At 41.5% G+C, this 15,212-nt stretch overlaps 1 long non-coding RNA gene across 1 annotated transcript; it reads right to left on the bottom strand.

The window, feature by feature from the left end:
• Nucleotides 1–9,948: 9,948 nt before the first annotated feature.
• Nucleotides 9,949–13,176, bottom strand: LOC137258262 (uncharacterized). Its single transcript, XR_010954621.1, has 3 exons — nucleotides 12,955–13,176; nucleotides 11,061–11,258; nucleotides 9,949–10,493 (listed from the first exon to the last, which is right to left on the bottom strand). It is a non-coding gene; the product is annotated as an uncharacterized lncRNA (long non-coding RNA).
• Between the last annotated feature and the right edge of the window lie 2,036 nt (nucleotides 13,177–15,212).

Here is a 15,212-nt window from a genome sequence, read left to right as displayed (position 1 = left end):
TATACTCGCAATGTATCTAAAAGTTGCATAATTCGAAATCTGTCTGTTTTGAAAAGAGCACGGTTGCCCGAGATTATGGGTCACAGGTCTGAAATTAGAGTTACCTCATTCACTAAATCGTGAATCCTGTCTTACATATGTTTCAGTTTTGATTCTTAGCTTGTCAACAATCTGTACGTGCTTGTGATGTTGATTGTTGTAAGTTTGACGTCATAGTCATAGGGACAGACATACGCTGTGAAATCAGCGTACATGGACAGACGTCAGTCGTTGTGTTTATGCAACATAAGCATAAGACAGATATCCCCCGTTTATTACTCACGTCTGTTGCCGTGAGTGCTCAGATATGGATTCAAAGATTTCAACTCGATCCAGTAGATTCAAAATGTCTTCTTGTCTCAAATTATAATCATTATTTGGAATATCAGATACAGAGTACACTTCCCTATGGAAAAACTCCCATCATTTAGTATAGTCCAACACGCGCGTTTACTCTACGAAATAAAACCCGCATTTATGACGTCACAATGCTTATACCTGTGACAACAGTAATAGACCTTTCTTGATTTGCAGAAAGCTGAGAGTCACCACACCCGTTCTTAGGAAAGAAATACTTAGCTCGATATTATTTTGCTAATGTTGGATGAGTAATAAATATAATACTAAATTATGTCCCGTGTAACACCATATTTGTAAAACGAGTGAATTGTTTGGTATCTAACGAGCGAAAGCTTCACTCCTTTAATAAATATGATATTACACATAGTTTAGTATTCTCTATATAGACACACAAGCTACTAGTATATAAAACTGGCTTTATTTATAATAGCCCACACCACGATATAAAACCGTCAAATATCCTTTCAAGCACACGCGTACACTTTCCAATATAAATCTAGCGACTATGCTTGTCGTAAGAGGCGACTAACGGGATCGAGTGGTCAGGCTTGCTGACTTGGTTGACTCATGTCATCGGTTCCCAATTGCGCAGATCGATGGTCATGTTGTTGATCACTGGGTTGTCTGGTCCAGACTCGATTATTTCCAGACCGCCGCCATGTAGCTGGAATATTGCTGAGTGCGGCGTAAAACTAAACTCACTCAATCAATATAAATCTATCATTATTTAGAATGGTTTATCCTCGTTTTGCCACCATCCCGAAAAGGATTAACAGCTACTGTGAATATACAAGCACGGGGGTGATGTCAAAATTGCTAACAGCAGCGAAGGAACTGAACTCAGGCTTAATGAGCACCATGATAATCTTGACGTTATTTGCCCACCACACATTTCGCGATGTGAACCCGGCGTTATCCAAGATATACCTACATACATACACATGTACAGTTCGCCATATAAAACTGTTTTAAAAGCACCACACACGTACGCACACTTCACTATGTTATTTAAACAGCAATTATTTAGTACAACCACATGCACGTGCGTACACACAATGTGTTTGCAACAACCGTACATACATACCCGTGTTATTAGTGTTGAAAACCGACATTGTGTGAATAGCCTTAAGCATGGTATGAAGCGGTGTTATGTAGTATGGCCTTACACACACGTGCATCTCCTTACATAAAACAGATTTATGTACAACAGCCCTATTTACACAGGCGTTTAATGTGTATTTAAAACCAGCATAGCTTAGAATAGCCCAACATCCGCACATCCACACACACAGCCGGAAGACACATGTTCACTTCGCAATGCAGAAGCAGTGTTGTGTAGCCTAACCCTCAAACGCTATAATGACAGTTTGTATGATTCTTGAAGGCTGCTATCACATTTCATCCCCACATCGATATAGCCACACAGATATATACAAGATTCAAGTTCATCAGCACGTCCTTCGATGAAAGCTGTTTTCATAAACTCATTTAAATAATCACACGCTCTCTGATACCATGTGTTGGGCTTTCATAACCTGTTGTTCCCACCCCCTCACTACCACAAGAGTATATTCCAGAGAAACGCTACACGAGAATCAGCAGAAGAAGCAATAGCGTCAAGGCTGATCTTGACCTTGCTTTGTCGCGTGTCTCTGTGACTCACCATCGCTCTGGCGACCTTCGTAAACTGATAAACAGATCGTTAATGGAATCACATAGCATTATGTACTTATGATTAGCCGGAACATTACGGTCAAGTTCAGTCATGTAAATGACCCGTGGCTCAATTCCGATGCACCTTATCTTATTTAAAGGTCACATGCAATAAAAACACAACTTTGCAGATTGTGATATCTTTCAGTATGTACGTAAGAAACAAATCATCAAAAATGCCAATTCAACCTATAAAGTTGAAAAGCGCGATGAAATATAGCCCGCTAAATCGGTGTTGAAACGATTCACTATTTTTCCCCCAGCGTTGGGTGGGAGTGGTTTCAACAGTTATGCTGCGCTGCGATCATAACGCATGCGCAGTGGATAGGTTTGCAGACCTTGAAACAGCATGTCTCTCCGGAGTTAGAGGTTGTGAGCAGTAGTCTTATCTTGGTTGTGTACACAAACAAGTAAAGTATCTACTCCTTACATAAACAAAAACATGTTGATTGTGATAAGCAGCTTATGTCACCTAGAAAACTCTCTGCCGGCCTGTCTACTAATGTCAGTATACAATGCAGAACTTCAATCACTGACCACATTCAATTTGAAATACATGTATAAAACCTATCGGGCTTATAAGCCACAAACAAAGAGCCGGCTGAGCGTATCGGCAAATGAACCAGTGGCTAATGAAAAGGCTTCGTTACACTTGAGTGCACACCCACCGGCCCTGACTTGGTTCGCTATCGCGGCTGCTTCGGTGGGGAGGAGGTGAACCCAAGTACAACATTTTGCACTTTTGATTTGCGATTTTACGCTAATAATTCTGTTTTATAAGCAGCAATGCATTTTACATATCATGATGACTGTGTTTTAAATATGGTTGATTTTTTGTTACATGTGACCTTTGAACATTAAACCGTAGGATACAAGTTTGGTTCCAGGGAACAGAAGTGTTACACCAGGTTTTGCTTGTTTGTTGCCTAACACAGAACCCAGCAATTATTCAGATATATAACTGCTCTCTGTAAATAATCGAGTCTAGACCATCATATAATAAACATAATGTGCATCTCTCTATGCATTTTTGTTGTTGTTATGAAATGACATACATCAAAAAAAAATGTTAAGCCCGCGGATTTCCCCTCATGCTGCAAACATTTGCCCGTTTTCATAAGACACGTAAAATTGAAAAGCTGAAGAAGAATGTATGATGTAGTTTATTGCAAACTCTTATGGTATCCATAGACAAAAGAACTTTATGGAGATGCGTCTTATCCTTTCTACGCTATCGGTGTTTAATTGTTACATACACTCAATATTTGTGCATAAATCAGTGGATTTATGTTGGTCAGCACCGGCCTGGACAACAATCTGTGTGACCAAGGGCCGTGATCAAACACAAGGAATGACCACTATGAGTTAGATGACCATTCCTACATGGCATTTGGAGTAATGCCAAGCTCCTATAACCATTAGCAGATAGATTTATGGTTTTCCCGACAGAAAGAGTGATAAGAGAAAGAGTGCATTTCTGCAGAGACTTGATCGATGGATTATTCATTAGAACAATTATACACTTTGATCAAGCTCAAGAGAAACTCGTCTTGTTATTGTCCCAATCAGCGTTTATTTGGCTACTTGGAAAAGGAGTTTATCCGACTGGAGACTCGTATGATGTGTTTTAGTCTGGGCTGACAGACACATACGGAAGCAATTTGGAGCTGTTTTGTTGTCAGCTGAAAGAGGACAGATGTCTGAGAGTGTGTCGTGAGGATGGGGGTGTGAAGGGGTGGAGTAGAGAAGGGGCATGCCTACCTACTGCTTGAGCTTGAAACAGTACGTATGTCTGTATTACGCACACAAGCACGTTCGATTACACATACACAGCCACACACACGCGCGCACACACAAGCAGGGAGAGAGTGTGTGTATTGGTGGGGGGGGGGGGGGGTGGCGAGGAAGTGCGGACTGTCTACCTCCTGTATTACGCACACAAGAACGTTCAACTGCACACACACACACAAACACACACAAACACACACACGCACACGCACACACACACACCTTAGCGACATTATTTCTCTGAGGTTTGGTACAGTGGGTATGAAAACCATTGGGACCCGTTGAGGGTGTAAAATTTGGAGCATCGTGAGCTCGTATACACGACCATCGTATGGGCAATTTAAAACACCACCAGAGGGAATACTACTTGATGTACCCTATGGGAGACTGTGTTCGTCGAGGCCGAGGACAAATTACGAGATCATTACGAGACCAATCCCCCAACAATAAGGTGGAGATCGTTTGCCACACTCTGAGACCGCAAGCTAGAAGGTTTTGGTTGTGGCCACAGTGTCAGGCACACTCCCGACGCGGCTTAAAGTACAATGTTGATATCTAACGTCATAGCAGTAAGGAGCTTCAATTGGATGCCATAACATAGTAGAATGCCTGTTGCCAAGACGTTTGGATTTTTCTTAATTTACATGATTTCTGCGGGTAAATGTAATTTTATCAAAATGTCATTCTGCAATACCATCCAATAGTTTATATGTAGTGAAACAATAAACCGAGATGATTGGACATCCTTGATAATTTTGTTTTACTAAAACATTTTTCTTTGGTTATTCTTGTTTCCTTTTATTTCTGTTATGTTGTTTATGTTGTTTATGTTGTTTTCCCATTTCTTTTTGCGAACGGGAGACGAGGTGAAACTGATATTATCGTTTATTCCATTTTTATAGATGGATACAGATGTGCATGCGTCTGCTTTCAAGGGCTGTTAGCGACAGCGTTCAAGGACCGTTCTTAGCAGCTGCGTTCCAGGGCCGGTTGTTGCCATATCGGATCAGCATCTTCAAGTATTTGCAGATCCTTGCGGCCTTCAGTAAACTATCTATCTTTTATAAAAATGAAATCTTTTTCCACAATCGTTTTCTTTATGAACGTTCTAGAATCACCCATTATCCAACATATTACGATAACTTACAGTTTCACGTAGAGATATTTCAGCGCTTTGCCTGTAGGACTGTTACCCGTCTTTAGCAAATAAAACCTTCCCAGTGTGCCAGAGGCTTCGCTTGTTGATTTTGTAGAAAAAGTGCGAAACTGCGTAGAGGGTACGAGTCGTTGGATTAGGTGTTTAAGCCTGCAGGCGGCAACAGGCCCTGGTGGCCAACTGGCAAATTAAAGTATTGCAGTACTGTTGTTCGTCCTAACCCATACAAATACCGACTGAAGCCAAACAGATATCATGACGTTGGATTCAAAGATTATCAACTAGGACTACTGACTCCCAACAAACCGTCCCTTGATGCAATGCACCATTTGCAATAATCTTTCAGGGCTTTCGATATTATCTGGTTCGAACCCGCCAACTGCTTCCGCCTATCGGACAGACGCTCTATCCTCTTAACCTCGAATGTGGTGACTTTGCTAACAGGAAAGTGTCCTAAAAATCAGCAAGTGCGCAACTGCATTTTGATTTTCCCTCGATTATTGATTGTCAGTCTCAAATGGCGCATCGTATAGTTAGTCCCAACTCTCCGGGCAGATACTAGGCGTACCGTGTTAATGATGCTTTCCCGTCTTTACGAAGTAAATATTCACAGCTGGGAGAACTAGAACACATAGGCATAGTACATTGTCCATTGCCCGTTGCTGTACGCGCAACTAGATGTTTGCACATATTCATGTGGCCACCATCTGGTCATATACCGACGGATTTGTGGGTTTCTCTCAAGTGGAGAGGCTTGTGTACTGTGCTGATACATATCAATGCCGCGTCGTTTATATCTAAGCAATCTATAATATTGCAACGGGTACGCTGACAGTCCAGTGATGAAACGTTTGCTTGTAACGTTGGTGGACTTCGAGTCTATAATGGGGCACAGCAACAGCAACCAGTCATCACTCAACGTTGAGCAAAAAATAAATCAAACTGACTCATGGCAAAGAGGAAGACATGCGATCAGCGTTTGCAATACTTTACTTTACCGTTTGCTCATCAGAGCCTGCAGGCCTTAAAATCAACAGACCCTGAATCAAATCTGCATGTCCATTTTGTCCACACCGGTGTACTTTACAGTTTCACACCGTTTCATTTAGGGAAGACGTGCATGGCACTGAGAGAAATTCTTGTTTGTTAAAGACTGGAGTAATGGGTAAGCTCTGAACTACCAGGATGTGAAACTGTACAGGTATTGTAACAGGATGAATCGTGAAAGATTGCCAAACGTTAATCACGAAAAACAGTATGGGAAAGATTTCAGTTGACTGAAGGCCACAAGGGCCTGCAAATATTTGAAACTGCCTGGCCGATACAGTAGCAACCGGCGCTGGGGCGATTATTTCGAACGCTGAATGCGATGTGAAGAAGTTTGACATTAAGCGTGAAAAAACCAAGATAATTATTAGTGAGCTTTCTGTTGATGGCAGTATGTCTGGTAACTGTTCTGTTTGATGTTGGTCATGGTTCCTTTCACCAAACAACCCGTGAAGATCCGGGTTAGAACTGATCTTCGGTAATCCATATACTTGTCGCAAGAAGCGACTACAGGATCGGGTGGTCAGGGATCAGGTGCTGACACATATCATTGTATCTCAGTTACGTAGATCGATGCTCATGCTGTTTACCACTGGGTTATCTTGTCCAGACTCGATTACTGCGGCGATAAACAATGAAACATCCACGTGTCTAACTGCAGATAGCCTGGTACAAGGGCAGTAACTCTGTTCAAGCTAGAGCCACAGTTCACGTCCCCGGGATAAACTGATGCAAGCGGCAATAAAATGCTCCCTGAACTGCGTGACGATGACTGAATGGGTGAGTGAGTTTAGTTTTTATGCCGCAGTCAGCAGTACTCCAGCTATATGGCGCCGGTCTGGAAATAATCGAGTCTGTACCAGACAATCCAGTGATCAACAACATGAACATCGATCTGTGCATTTGTGAACCGATGACGTGTGTCAACCAAATCAGCGAGCCTGACCACCCGATCCCGTTAATCGCCTCTTACGACAAGCAGAGTCACAAGCATGGGTTGCTAAAGGCCTATTCTATCCTGGATCTTCACGGTTCGCGTCGCTTAATGGAACATGGAGTACACATTATGAACAATTTAGTTCTTTATTCGGCACTCACTAGTTAAGGAACGTGAATACTAGTGAGTGGCTATTTTTTTACCCCTTTTTGACACATTTAGGTTCTATTTTAATACATTGTTCTACAACGAAAGAATCGAACGGTGGAAAAGTGAATCGATTAGCAACAGAATGTTTTTATGCTGAAAGTCTCACCGATCGTTTCATTAACATTCTTTATTACCACCTTGGTGAGCAATATTCCGTAGTATTAGGTCACCTCTCGTATTTTCGTATTTTAGATCGCATGGGACCAACTGTAACATTAGTGAGTGAGTGAGTGAGTGAGTGAGTGAGTGAGTGAGTGAGTGAGTGAGTGAGTGAGTGAGTGAGTGAGTGAGTGAGTGCACTGCCCTCAGGATTAATCCAGAACTACTATGACAGGAGACTATTAATGTGCTTTTTCAGAGCTGCGCAGTGGTCATAGCAATATGGAGAGAACAAGGAACGGCATCCTCTTAGATTGCCAGGTCCATCTACCATCTTACCATCAGGTCTTCTACCATCTTAACGTTTGGCCACCCATAACTCTCCTTGACTGTGATGGGCATGGTCCGGCAGCCTCCATCAGATTTCATGATCGACCATGACACCTGCCATAGATAAGAAAGCATGACACTGAACGTTGTTCATAAGTAAGTATACAATTCAAAACGGTATCACCGCTATATGACAAGGCCAGGACTTTACGCCACATAGAATTCCTGTCTAAGTGCTTACAGCATAATGGGTATTTTGTCCTGAAAGTGCTAAGCTGCCTGTGAAGCGGTAGAAAGTTAAAATTGATATGACCAATGCCACCGGGTACCCTTCTTCTGGTGGGTGAACAAGACAGTTTTAAACAAAGTCACATGCCTAAACTGAGACCATTTATGTCACATGTTTCGTTGTGGGGCAGGGCAGGGGTCCAACAAATTATCAGTTATCAAGCTGCCGACTGGTCAACGTCAACTAATTTATAACCACGTACCAGTGGTATATGCTGTATGAGTCAGGACCAGACAACCCAATGATTGTGATCCACAAAAGGCATGATTACACGATGCCATTTAGAAAGTGGTCAAATGCAACATATGTCATATTTGGGATTTCACTTTCTTAGTAAAGTACAAATTCTAGTACTTTTTTTTCGGTTGAGTCCCATCCGGGATTCGAACCCGCACCCTCAGAGTCAGGCACCTAATCGCCAGCACACAAAGTCAGCCGCCTAGCCCGCTCAGCCACCGCGACTTGGAGTGCGGGTTCGAATCCCGGATGGGACTCAACCGAAAAAAAAGTACTAGAATTTGTACTTTACTAAGAAAGTGAAATCCCAAATATGACATATGTTGCACAAAAGGCATGTCATGCAATCATGCGGGTCGTTGAGTCTGACAATAAACACGTGTGTTCAATTTGAACCACTGACCATAACAGCATGGAACGTGATTATATATTGACGGTGTAATCTAACGCAACAGTACTAGTTTTCTGACGGTGACTAAACATGAAAGCAAAAATTGGTCGTTCGATGTCGATGAATTTGATGAGAATCACATCTCGTATTCCTGGCATTGCCTTCCTTCAGCCCAGAGTGCATGACGAGGCCCACATTAATTAGTACAAATGGTTGAGAGTGACCTATCCTTGCTGTAGTCAGACCAGACCAGTGAGTGCCTCGCCTTCCGTCACACTTATATCAGGCAGTTTCGTCTTACCGTCATACCAATCTTAGCGAGAGCCTCGTGTTTGTGCCACAACTATGTTTTACCTATGCGGTATGTCTGTGTTGTGGCATACCAGTTACGGTCATCGTAACAAAGCACAAAGACTGCATCGCAGCAACCACATCCTACTCCTAACGTTTCAAGCTTGGATCACTGTTGGATCAGTTAAACAAAATGGTTTGATGGTTAGTTACGACCTAGATTTATGTTTGTGTCTTGCGTGGCGATTAACCTGTTCTTGAAAGAGTGGGTGAAGTTAGGCATACCTGGTCTAAGGACTGCCCAAGTCAGTTATGACAGTGAGCCCTGGACTAACATATTTCCCCTTGTCTGACTGAGTCTTGTGTGGTCTGTGAGATTGCTCTGCCATGGAGACTAGTATGACGGTGAGATTGGTCTGTGTGTGAGATTGGTGTGCCAGGGAGACTACACTGAGTATGAGATCGGTCTGTGTGCGGGATTGCTCTGTCACAGCGATTCGTGTGACGATGATATTGGTCTTGAAATTGTGAGATTGCTCAGACCCGGTTGCCAGTCTGAAGGAAGACCGGTCTGCCAGAGAGACTGACGATGAAACTGGTCTAGCTGTGAGACTGCTCGGCCTTGGTTGCTAGTCTGACGGTGAGACTGGTCTGCAAGAGAGACTGACGATGAAACTGGTCTATCTGTGAGACTGCTCGGCCTTGGTTGCTAGTCTGACGGTGAGACTGGTCTGCCAGAGAGACTGACGTTGAGATTGCTCTATCTGTGAGATTGCTCGGGTTTGGTTGCTAGTCTGACGGTGAGACTGATCTGCCGGAGAGACTGACGATGAGATTGGTCTATCTGTGGGATTGCTCTGGTCTATCTTGGTTGCTGGTCTTTATTATGAGCCGGATAGTGAGTAGCTCCGACGTGGTAAAACTGGTCTAACCTATTGTTCTAACGGTGAGATTTACGTAAACAAATGTAAACAATGATTGGATTACCACGCACCTGTCTAGTGAGATTTACGAATCACGACAAATCTATTCTCGACGATCAAAGGCACAAACACACAAACTGTTTATGAAACAACAAATATTTATTAACAAGTATATATATCTCTTCTGGCAATGTATTCAATTAAATATGCAATGATGAGATTGACGGTTCTATAACATAGCACCTTCGAGATCAGTCAACAGTGGGTAGACATGCGCATGCATTTATCTTAAATAAGACTCCTACTTACTAAAATTACGAAGTGCGTCGCAATAAATAACAGGAACAGTTTTGTTTTGTTATTATATGGGGTTACCATGGTTACAACACATTATGCTATGCTTTCCCATGCCATTTATAGTGTTTCAAGTATTGCACTGGGTTCGGGGAGACAGTTCTCGTCTCTTCTCGTCACGGGGGGATGGGGGCGGGCGCGGTTATGTTCCTTGGCGAATTTGCTGCGTGACTTTCGTCACCATTGTTGGAACGAGTATTCCATGTTAAGTGCTAGAGATGGATGTAAGCCAGTAGCCCCAGGCTTAGAGACGCCACGACACAACATGCCAGGATGAGGTAGGTTGTTCCCCGGGGCAGAGATGAGCACTTGTGTAATCCCTGTTGCGACTGAAAGGAAAATAATTGACAGGCGGTGAAATCATGACAGAACAAGTGAGTATGGTCTTATACAGTTGACTCAGATCCCTAGCTGTCAGTGACAAACTGGTGGTGCAAGGCAGATCGACCCAGTATAATTGTTTTCAGTACATGTAAAATCCAAATCTATCGAGAAAATAATGTTTCTAGAAACATCATGGGCATACGTCATTCGTTGATCTCGAAGAATTAGTAAACTGACAGCAAACGGGTCATTCCTAAAGCTGATCGTCCTTTAACTAGGCCGTTTAATTACTTCTTGCATTATTCACTCTCGTGCTAGTCACAATGACCTCAATACTGGTGACGTAACATTACGTGAGAATGTCCATGACACACCATGAACAATGTGCGTGGGGCTATCCGGTGGATATCCAGGTTTTCAAGTAGAAATACCTCATACAGTATACGTGCTATAGTCATGTCGTATGCTAGTGAATCAATATAGTAACATGACCAGTAACTCCACGTAATCAAGATAACCCACACATTAGCAATACGCGCATGGCATATATATCATAGATAAGATATACGTACCATGTATGACAAGTCTTGAGATGTGTGTCCCATGCCTCCAAATATATTTGATCTTTGACCCCTGACCGGGTCGTACACAGGAGAGTTCACGTCAATTACCGTGGCATCTCCGTTGGTGAGGAATCTCCCAGGTGTCCACGCAGGGGGCGCGGCCATTTCACTGCTGATGTCAATATCGATCAAGGCGGTGGAAGACATCTGAAAAGAAGATTAAGGTGATTAGGTCACAGCAGTAGTGGAATTCCGAGATTATATACACTGTGACGGAACAAATAATACCAAGCGTATCATGTATTCGTATATTTATAATATATAATACATATATTACTGTCACTGACTTTCACGCCTTTCCTAACTGACTTTATCTGCTTTCTACAAAGTTTTTTTTCATTTTTTTTCATTTTCATTCTTTGTTACATTTGCATACACCCATCCAGTTCATGGTAGAGTTATAAATTACTTCGCAGCGATACGGGAATCTCTATGGAAACACCACACACAATCGTTATATCGATCTGAAAGGAGTACAACCAAACTCACCCGGTATATAATGCATATGACAAATTTACATTATATTATACAGTGGGGGAGGGGGAGGGGAAATAGATTATTCTGAAACAGTTTGCCTAATGGCCAGTTTCTAACAACATTAGTATCCGTTGATTCCCAAAATGTATGCGCACGATTTAGTACTATATAATAAAATACACAAAATACATAAAACACACATAAAAACAATACAGCAAATACAAGCATACGGATACATCACCACATCACCACTCACACAACACTACATTATTTCACATTGAGCATTCTTCAATAATTAAAATAATAATTTAAGATATTATAGATAGGGCGGTGATAAAAATATATTTTTTAGAATACCAGTGGTAACAATGTGGCAACAGGTATCTGATGAAGCACTAAACATTGAATAAGAACGTAAAAATCACTAAAATACCAAAACGGGCACTAAGACTACCTTTGTTTAAAATAACAATGCTGTGGGAGAAAATGTACCATGTAATTTCAACTTAGACACGTCTATCCTGCTAACAGACCATATGGGATCAGGTGTTTTCCACGTCTCTCTCGGCGAATTAATCAGCCAATGGTTCGCTTGTGTAAGTGTTGTTTGTTATAATGAGCAGGACTGAAAATAACCTGTTTTTCATGCATGTTTGACGAGCAAGTAAACATCCCGATAGTTTCGTTTCGTTGGTTCGTTGTGTTTATTAATAGATATGGGCTTTTCTACTTGAGACATGTCCTTTGTTATGACGAGGTGGGGGTATTAGGCGTTATAAAATACATGTCGAACGGAGTTGACACAAGGTGATTAGAATCAACATTTTGCTGACAAGTATTTCGCTGTTAATTGTCCGTCTGCACAGGCTAAAGAAACAGGGTCACATTAATCCCACAGTTGAAATTTTGTTACGACAGAAGTTACCCTTAGGCTAGTACTATTGTATGGCAGAACATTCAGCCACCCCGCCTTTGTCCCCAACAGAGCTACGTGACCGGCATTTTCGAAACGAAGCATCACATGGAATTGCTATTGTGCGTGACGTGAACAGTTCTCTTGAAATCACAATTCCTACAAATATATGGATTCAGAAGAAATATACTCAGATAGAAATATCGTTGTTTAGAAATATGCTAAACATATACAGCTTGTGGAAATATTCAGAATATAATGAACTATTAATATCATTCACTCTTTCTACGGATTCAGAAAACAATATCCACAGGTCGACTTATTTCATTTTAAAAATGTAAACATACTGTTCATAGTAATATTTTGAATGTAACGAAGTATCGTCTACATTCATTTCAATACGACCAGTGTTCAAGGACCCGCCATTGCTATAATAGAATAATTAAAACGTACCTTTCTGTATCATAAGTCCAAAATTACATTATCCGAGAGACCGCGGGTCAACGTCTTTTCAGACCAATACTCGCTAACTGAAGTTAGGAAATTTGGGTGTAGCAGAGCGTCAGAGCTAACAGTGTGACGCACGTGAGCCAGTGATAAATAAACCTTTGCGGTAAACCCAGTGTCCGGGATCTAAATATAGCCACGCCGCGTGGGTCGACGCGGGATTGGACTGACGCAGGTGGTTGCCGTGGTGACAACAGCACGTTTTCCGGTGTCGCGACAGGGCTTCGCTTCCTCCTGTGATGATGCTTATAGAGCGACGGTGTCATGACAGCTAATTCCATCTTATCGCAGATGAGAACTCATGTTAGTTCACCTTAACGTGATTAATATGAGCAATTGGGGCGAGATGCGAGATCTGGCACATTCGTGAATCACGTTTCACATCTGCATGTTACCACGTGACAGTGAGTGAGTGAGTGAGTGAGTGAGTGAGTGAGTGAGTGAGTGAGTGAGTGAGTGAGTGAGTGAGTGAGTGAGTGAGTGAGTGAGTGAGTGAGTGAGTGAGTGAGTCTGCTCTTAGCAACATTCCTACAATATCACTAGAAATAAGCATCGCACATTGTGTCCATATGGGGAATAGAACCGGGTCTTTAGCGTCACAAATGAACGCCTTAACCACTAGGCTGCTCCGTCGTCCTTAACAAATAGAAATAGATGTGAGCAATGAAATATATAAGCTTTTAGATTTCCTTTGGTAGTATAGACTCAGTTGTATTCAGCTTTCACTCATAAAACTTTTCTCTTTTTGTCTACTCAGTGGATTTTTAGAATTCTTTCTGAGAGGATAATTAATTTGGTATTATGCAACTTCCAGGTTCGAGGCGTCAGTAACCTTACTCAATATTCACCTTCATGATCGATCATGAACGGTGATTTGTCGTAACAGTGTGGTACATGTAACGTAACATTTGTAATGTTACGTCTAATCGGTGAATGTCACGAAGGTGCGAAACATTTGCCTCTACCACTAAGACATATAGGTCGCACCGCATGCGAGGTCAAACCAGCCACATAGTAGCTCTTCAGCCCAACTCATCTTAGTATTTATCGTCATTCAAATGTAATGAAATATGTTCAAAGCGTATATTGTTACAAATAAGTAATTACTGAAGTGAATTAGAATCTATTAATACTACTTACACCAAAAACTAGATATATATAGATATAATCACGACCAAAAACATTCTGTGAACAATATTCCACGAAACAACAGAAATACGCTGTAAGAAAATACTCCGTAACACCAAAAATATGCTGTGAAAAATACTCCAAAATACCTTGTTCCCAGGAATGAAGAAGTTGGCATCTGCAATGTTTTCCCTTGAATACGCCATTCAAAGAATCTCCAGTTATATTTAGATCTGATGACGAGCAAGCATGCGCTCGAAAGAACTTCACATTAATGAATGTGCTTTTTTTCTTTTACATTCCAATTCCCTTCAATGATTTGTTTTCTGTTAGTTTGCATCATTATATATTGGACAAAATAAATTAGGGTATTTTAAGATCGATATTTTATCAATGTGTTAATGAATAAAGATATCATTATTCATAATCTGAACATTTACAGATATCCTTTACGATTTTAGTCCAGCATAGTCACAGTTATATTAAGTAATTTTCTATCGATCGTACGGTATCCATCGATAAATTAGAACATTGAATCAGATCAAGTAAACAGCATATAGTGTACCTGTTTATGACACTTGTCGATTACACGGACAGTCTGTTTGCGTGAAGTCTGGGGAAACGGTTTAAAACCTGCTTGATCCTCTGGGTTTATCTCCGTTGTAACAAGTTGCACGTTTCAAGTGTTAATGATACCTACAATAACCTGATTTTATCTTTTATACCCATAAGCCAACATTACCGTCACAACATCAGACGCCAAGACTCTTGTAAATCCCGTCTGTTTACGTAACATTACTGTGGCTGCTCTTTCAGAAAGGTAATTGTCAATTTCGCGTCGCGTTGTTGAGGCCAAGGTGTCAATCATTGTCACAACACGCCGTGATCGGTGATAACTGATGTCAGCTGTGCTTATAACAACACTGTTAATTGCCAATACACACGGCAGCACTGAAGACCTTTCATTATCCTATAATAAACGGATTACGGTTTAAACATCTAATAGGATCATAAATTTCAAAAGCTAAGTCTGACGACTTGTAGGTGTTTTTATGCAAACAGATATGCATACTATA

This window comes from Haliotis asinina, chromosome 12, assembly GCF_037392515.1.
Source record: "Haliotis asinina isolate JCU_RB_2024 chromosome 12, JCU_Hal_asi_v2, whole genome shotgun sequence".
Classification (NCBI taxonomy): domain Eukaryota; kingdom Metazoa; phylum Mollusca; class Gastropoda; order Lepetellida; family Haliotidae; genus Haliotis; species Haliotis asinina.
Note: the sequence above shows the minus strand (reverse complement) of the source record. Positions and strands in the feature narration are given on the sequence as shown.